This window comes from Rhea americana, unplaced genomic scaffold (genome assembly GCF_003343005.1).
Source record: "Rhea americana isolate MKP2758 unplaced genomic scaffold, rheAme1 scaffold_108, whole genome shotgun sequence".
NCBI classification, from domain to species: domain Eukaryota; kingdom Metazoa; phylum Chordata; class Aves; order Rheiformes; family Rheidae; genus Rhea; species Rhea americana.
Window position 1 is genome coordinate 723850 of NW_028185128.1, and position 7979 is coordinate 731828.

At 41.5% G+C, this 7979-nt stretch overlaps 1 protein-coding gene across 1 annotated transcript in view; it reads right to left on the minus strand.

Moving 5' to 3' along the window:
* SHPRH (SNF2 histone linker PHD RING helicase) overlaps window positions 1–194 on the minus strand; it is a 53256-nt gene extending 53062 nt beyond the window's left edge. The window contains exon 1 of the mRNA XM_085310543.1: window positions 126–194. The gene's annotated coding sequence lies outside the window, so the exon portion shown is untranslated. The remainder of the gene's footprint in view (window positions 1–125) is intronic.
* Window positions 195–7979: the final 7785 nt, after the last annotated feature.

Genomic DNA, 7979 nt, shown 5'->3' on the forward strand with positions numbered 1-7979 from the left:
GCCGGGCTCGCCGCCCATGGCCCTCCCGAGCCGGCCGGGCCCGCCGCGCCGCGGGTCCCCGGAGACCGGCGGGGGGAGGGGGCAGAGCCGCCGCGGGGGGCTCCCGCTCCCCCCGCCCCGCGTACCTGGGTGACTAGACGGCGCGCGCCCCCGCGGCTCCTCCCTCCCCGCCCAGGGCGGGCCGTCACGTGACGCCCGCGGAGCAGCACCGAGGGAAGGGGTGGAGGAACTGGAGTGGGGGGGGTGAGGGGGAAGAACGCGACTCCGCCCCCGAGAGCAAGGGGCCGGGGGAGAGAGGGCGGGCACACGAGTGCGCGCGCACCCAGCCCAGCCGGCCGGCGCCCAATCAGCTCTGAGGAAGGTTACACTTGCCCCCGCCCCCACGGCAGCGGAAATAGCAAGGAGAGGGCGAACCGCTGCGCACGCGCAGGCATGCCTGCACCGCCCCGCAGGGCCAAGGGGGCGGAGGCAAACGGCAGCCTGCCCTCACTGGGGCGGGGCTGAAGGAGGAGCGAGAGCGAGGCGGCTACATGCGCGTGCGCGGGATTAACCGTCTCGGAGGTGCGGGGGTTGGGAGGTGTGTGAGGGTCTGCAGAGTGCGGGCGTTTAGCCTGTTTTTCTCTGGGAAAAACTTTTGCTCTAAGCCTGCTGTTTCGGGAGAGGGAATACGCTAGGTTATAGGCATAAAGAATGAGGCTAAAAAATCCACACATTTCATTCGACGCTGTATTTGTTTTCCACAGATTTATTTTTCTACCTGTGGAAAGGTAGTCGAAAATTCTCATTTTGGGGGAAAATAATGACAAATTTTTGCACGAGTACTCACACCAGAAGTATTTGCTTGAAAAGCTCTTTCACATTTAGAAACCATCAAGGAGCAGAGGGAATAAATACTATTTCAATAATCAATCACAGACTGGAAAAAAAATGAATTGGAGAAATAATTCCTCAAAGTAGCAGTGATGATGGCAATCTTTGAGCTAAAATACATTTTCAAATAAAAAAAAAAACTTTTAAACCATGTAACAAAAAATATTTCAAAAAGCAAATTCGTGGGCAATTTTGCTGGGCTCCGCAAAAAAAAAGAACAAAAATAGTCCAATGAATTGCTAATGCAGTTATCACTTGAATAGAAACTATGAAAACATTTATTAATCTTGTGAAAGGGACAGATCCATACTTAGAGAAATGGCTGTAAATACACAAATCAGAAAACTTTTTTATAATAAGGAAGTGACTTTATTTTCTTCTAGCCTCTGCTCAGAACATTTTTTCATGTTATGCCATGCTACTTTGTTCTTTTTAATTCACAATGTTTAGTTTGCTCTGTGACCATTTGGCATTCCTATACTAAAATCACCTTAAAAACTCTCACTCAATCCTGTCACAAAACTGTAAACTACTGCAGAACAAAAGCTAAAAGAGAAGACTTTGATGTACGTTGATAACTGGAATAATAATAAGAGGGGAGCTGAAGAGTGAACAAGTCCTGTGAGGAGCAACAGCTAAAAATGTGTCTATACAGTTGTGTAAGTTCTGCTTTGTGCCAGGGCGCAGCTCTCCTTACCATCCAATGCTGCACATTAGTTCACACTTGAGCTCCATCCCATGCTGAAGTACAGGGTGCTTCGGCCATAGAAACCTGAGAATGGACAAGAAGTTACAGGAGTGCTTGGCTTGTGCTATAACATGCCCCACCGCAGGGGCAGAACCACGGCGGGGCTGGAGCTGGAACCAGCAGAACACTGTCCAGCCTATGGTGATCAATGGTGATCTGGTGACTGTGTGTATCAAACCCTGTCAGATGGGGTCTGTGCATTGCCTGTGTCCTGCCAAGATGATGGTTTGGAGTTGTCTTGGAAAGCTTTCTGTTTTCGACCTGACAAAAAGATACTGTTAGAAGACCTCCTTTTTGTTTATGGAAGCCTTTTATTTCTGGATGTGCTGGTTAGGATTTGGCTGTTGACTTAATCGATGAGACAGTGAACAGTTCAAGTATGCACTTCTCTAGGAATTTGTGAAGCTACTACATTTCACTCTCACATCCCAGCATGCAACTGCATGTGTAGGTAGGCAGCTCTCTGTAAAACGATGGTGCATAGGTTCACATTGTGTCTTATGAACATCAGAATTTTGCATCCTGGACTGGAGCGCTCCACTGGTAGGAGTCAGAACAACTAGATGACAAGAACTACCTTAACATTTGCTGAGATAAAAGTGTGCCATTGATCTAGGGTAGTGTACGTTCCTCCATATGGGACCTTGAATGTGGGGCTCCTCATGCAGGTGCTCTGCACACACTGTTGATCACCTGAATCTGTGAGAACAAAGAAGTCCTACCAGCATCTGCTGCTCTGCCTCCTCCACCTTATGAAATCTGGATATACCAATAATGGGAAGTGGGAAGGAAAAGGGAACTCTGCCTGCTGGAACAATCCCTCTTGTCTTTAACCCGAGGCGTATAGACTTTACCTAGCCGCCTCTGGATRACTTGTTTTCTTACTCTCAGCTTGGATGGCCCTGAAGAGAGGCCTCTGACACTGAGCTTCCCGAGATATACTAGCAACAGTATACAGCACACTGCCTGGCTGTAACAATTGCCATGAAGGGAGGCTAAAGAGGTATGTCAGGCTTATGCTATTACATAGAGTGTGTGGAGGCCATTACAGACATGAGTGAAGCAAAGATGGACATAAAAGGTTACAGGATACATCTCATGCTGAAGATCAGTCCTGCTGAAATGCAGAATGGGAATAGCTTCTTCCAGAAGGTCTTGGATACAAGCTAGACTGTGTTTGGCCACTTGGCAAGGAATTTCTTCTACCCCATATTCATGGGCATGCATGATTGAGGCCATATTGATATAGCCTAAGGGGCTATTTATAAGGATCCTTTAGTCTCATCAAATGTAATACTAAAGATAGTAATCAGAAAACAGCTTTGTTAATGTCCAGGACCTATGACTTTCCGTAAGAAGTGAACAACGAGCTTTGCGATGTCCTGTTTCATTATAAATCTGAAAAGCCTGCTTAAACGTAATGGATCTACCCTGAGAACAGCTAGTGTTTTTACTGTTCAGAATTTTAAGTCTCCCCCAAAGCTCTTTGTAAGAGTGCAAATTCTGAACTTCTAAAGGAGCTGTGAACTTCTACTTCTGCATCAAGTTGCTCATGAATCATTTGGAGAATAAATTTTCCCATTCTTCTTTAACATGAAAAACCCACAAGTGTGTCAGCTCTAGCAGTAATTTACATGTCAAACCAGTAGAACAAACTTTTGTGGGAACTGAGAACCATCAAAACTTTATCCCCTTCCCTCTAAAAGTGCAAGGAACATGTCTTCAACTCTCATTAGTCTAATACAAATATATGGCAGCATGAAAACAAACAGATAGAAACAGCTAAAACAAAAAATTACACTGCATATTCTCCTAGGGGAAAAAAAAGTCAGAAAAAAAAACATGACAGATGGTAGTCAGATCACTCATTCATTGTTAGAAACTGCTCGAACAGCATACAGTATAAGAATCCGTATAGAAATGTTAGACTACAGTTCATGCTTTAGCAAGCTTTCTTCACAGGCTAAGGTCTCTCTGAGAATCTCTGAGAAGGTTTTGTCTGCTGGTTGTCTTCTGTGTTTCTWAATATGCATGTCTTCTATTTAATGATTTCCAACAGCTACTCTCCAGGGTTTGGATTTGTGCTTTCTTTAGTGGTAATGGCATTTTTTAAAGACTTTCAAAACAAAACACTGCTGAAAGTAAACTTCATTTATTTTCTCATCTGTATATCATCATAAAAATTAGTAAGCAGGAAAGGAACCTTTCCACTTTCGTAAGAACAAGAAAATACAATGGCACTAAGAGGATGCCTGTTCTGCATCATTCTTTGTGTCTGAGCTTCTCATTTTCTCCCTCTCCCATTCTGTAGCAAATATCTTCTTCAATTCTCAGGATAAATGAGCTTTATTTTGAAATAGAGGTCAAGAGCAGGTGGAAGAATGCCCATTTCTATTCAGCAGCTAATGACTAAGGATCCTAGTGATTAGTACCTAGTAATTTCCCTCCTGTTCTAAAAAGCTGGAAAGCTTGAAAGAAGATAATTGCCATTTAATTTAATGAAATAGGAAGGAACAGTATAAAGGGAAGAGAATATAACATAAAAAGCGATCCTGTGGAGTTTTTGACCACACTTGCGAACATAGGCTCTCTTGTTTATGGATGCAGATTCCCCTTTGCTCTCAATAGCAACTCTTAAATCCCAGGGAGAATAAGCAAATAAAAGTAGAAGACATGCTGCTTTGCAAAGGGTTTCTTTTTTGAGGAAGGATGGAGAGGAGAGAGAGAATAGCAGTCAATATACGAAATTTTAAAGCCCTTCCCACCAACATTTTAATTGCAAATGCAAATAGAAATTTTCTGCAGAAAGTCAGAACTGTGTTTGTCTCATAATTGGTTGTAGTGGCAGGAAGTATTAGTGGTTACAACAACAGAATAAAACTGAGGGTGACAGGACTATATTCACTGCTCTACAATGAGTGTACGTTATGTTGAACAGCTACCTGAATATCTACATGCCTCAGCAAACTAGGCAGAGCACCACTCAGTATGTAAAAATCTTTGCATTCCAGAGATAAATCTATTGATAAAATCATTGCCAGTAATCTGTGCCTTGGTGAAAATTCATGTTGATAGGTTTACCTCTCCCCAACTTCTTTACTGTTGATGTTGTAAAGTTATTTAGCTATGATAATGGGACTTTCAAAGTGTTCGTTATGGAATTGCTACCATCCATACTGCAATACTGCTTTAGGCAAAAGAGTGGAAGATTCCAATATTTCTCAGAGAGATACAAAGAGCAGAAATTTTTTTCTGCCAAAAGCAATCATGTAAATCAGTGGGCTGACTCCCCAGCATGCGCAGAATAATGTGGTATAGCCACAGGATTCTAGACCTCTTTTTTCCCACTTCTTCAGGGCTGCAGTTCTATTTCTTCAAAATAATAAAGTTCAGCATATCACTAATGCACTTTTACCTCTTACCACAGCATCTCCTGGAGGAATCTATCTACACCCCATGGAATAACACTCTTCAGGCCATCTGTCTCAAATCACGTGTATGCAGAATTCTTATACACCGTTGTCCATCTGCCGCTCAGCTGAGCTACGTGCTGGTTTTGTGAAAACCAGGTGATACACCTGACCTCAAGACTGACTGTAGCATCTGATCAGCTACTGGTGGGAGTTAAGCCCATCTCCCTTTTTTCAAGAGGACAGTTGAAAAGACATCTAAATATAGAGCAGGAAAAAAAAAAAAGACATAATCATGTCATTGCATCTAGGACATCATCTACAGTTACTATCTAGGATTTGGAATCCAGTTCTTGAAGTTATTTAAATATATACCTAAATAAGGCATTTTCATTGCTTTAGTATTCCTTTAATGAACACTTACTTTTTTACTTAACAAAAATGTGTGAAGGAAAAGTTTGCAGCTCCTGTAAAAAAGCAACCCCCTTCCCCTAATAAAACTAGAAAAATATCTAAAATCTTATTTTAAAATCATTACAAGTATTAGCAAGTTTAGGCTCAAAGTACAGATGTTTATAATGTAATATATGGCACAGTATGGTTAGAGGAGGGATGAAGAATATTATGCACAACAGAAGTATCTCAGATATCATCTGCCTTTTCTTTAGAGATACCTTTCTTGGCTGTGAAAAATCCTTATTTTCACACTCCAGCAAGAGAAGGTTTAAATTCAGTAGTGTTCCTTTTATGTAAGGATTAAGCTACCGAAAACTCTTCTTAATGCAAAATTATTCTTTGTGCTCCACACCACAAATAAAAAGGCAATTCAAAGTGCACATTGAAGCAAAAATGTGCAGGCTTCTGGGACTGTTTTCTTTTAGCCACTTTCCTTACAAAGAAGCGAGAAGTAGTCTTTGTATTTTCTGTCAAAGGAAATATGAACTTCATCAAAGCATCAGGGTGTTATTTTCTTGTGTTATAAAATATTCTTGGGAAGTACAGAAAGATCTTCTGGAGTACTCAAGCCAGAGACCAATGTATTTATTTAACACAGTTGCAAAACTGCTTCCAAAGGTGTTTTCTTTAAGATTAATAAGGTTAAGCGTTAAAATGTGTTCATAAAGATAAATGTAGCATCATAAAAGGAATATTAATAATCCTTCTCTTCAGAAAAGTGTTACATTTAATTATCTACTCAAAATTTGTCTTTGAACTAATTTGGATTTTTACACTGACTCAGAAAAAACACCTAGTTTTACATAGCTGTAATACGTGTATTGTACACCATTCAGCCTTTGAGCTTAGGGAATTCTGAGCTTAGGGAACAGATAAATGTTAAATCACTTACTCAAAAATACTTGAAATAGCCAAGGAGATACCACAAAGCTGCTGGGGAATGACTCTCATTAATAGGTCTGTTGCTGTGCTTCAGGGTAGTTACACTTTATCTAGATGGTTTTGGTGCCAAACAGCATTTCTTGTACAAGACATAAGGATATTTCTAACCATAATATATGATATAATTAGATAAAGGAATGTATGTAGCACTGTACCACAGAAGAACTACAGTGAAGAAGTTCTCTGCTGGGTAGCAGACCTGAGTTTAAGGCTGCTTTGTGCTGCTGATGTCATGGAATCTGCTTCATTATACCTTTTCTCTGAAATTCACAATAAACCTGGAACAGGAAAATACCTGAATATAAAAGAACAAGGCTGATGTTGCTGTTTAGGCGGAAGCGTAAAGAAATCACTGCCCCCAAGCCTCTGCCGTATGTGGCAATGTGAATCCCTAGAGTAAGTCTCTTGCATTTGATCTAGTAGAGAAGAGCTTGAAACATCTCTGAGCTGATCTTTCACTTTAGCTTGGGTATTAACTAAGGCAGCAACTTTAATTAATGAGAAAGGATATTTTATTTGAATATAAGTGTAATGATACTTCCAATAACACATATACTTCAGTTAATCCAACTATTGCTGTAAAATTTGGAAGAGCAGCAAGAAATGAGAAATAAGTTGTCTGGGGCCCTGTATTTGTGTGTATTGCTTTCCAAAATAGCGTTACGGGGACTAGAGCCCAACCTAGAGGAGAGTGACAGAATGGCCTGAATTTGCCATTCTATCTAATGCAGCTCTAATTTGTGGTTTATAAGTAAGTGCAGGTAATTTAAGTACTCTGTTTGGGACTTTATACAAAGTGGACTTTTCCAATTACAGAAGACCTTTTTCAATGTGTTGACTTACTGTGATACAGCATGATGTTCCTCTTTGAGTTTTTACTTTTTAATCTTCAGGATTTATAGATATTTCCTTCTCATCACAGAATCACAGAATGATTGAGGTTGGAAGGGGCCTCAGGAGACCATCTGGTCCAATCCCCACTCAAGCAGGGTCAGCTACAGCAGGCTGCCCAAGACCCTGTCCAGACAGCTTTTGAATATCTCCAAGGATGGAGACTCTAGAACCTCTCCAGGCAACCTGTTCCAGGGCTCTGTTACCTTCATAATAAATGTTTTCTTGTTCACATGAAATGTCCTATGTTTTGGTTTGTGCCTGTTCTTCTTGTCTTGTCAGTGGGAAGCACTGAGAAGAATCTGACACCATAGTTTTTACACCCTATCTTCAGGTATTTATACATATTAATAAGATCCCCTTGAGCCTTTTCTTCTGACCAATCTGAGCTCTGTCAGCCTCTCCTCATATGAGAAATGCTCCAGTCCATTAATCAACTTAGTAGCTCTTYTCTGGACTCACTCCAGTATGAACTATGTCTCTCTTGTACTGGAGAGCCCAGCACTGGACCCAGCACTCCAGCTGTGGCCCCATATGGGCTGACTAGAGCGGAAGAATCACCTCCCTTAACTTGCTGGCAATGCTCTTCCTAATGCAGCTCAGGACACTATTGGCTGGCTTTTTTTTTTCTTTTTCTTTCTTTCTTTCTTTTCTTTTCTTTT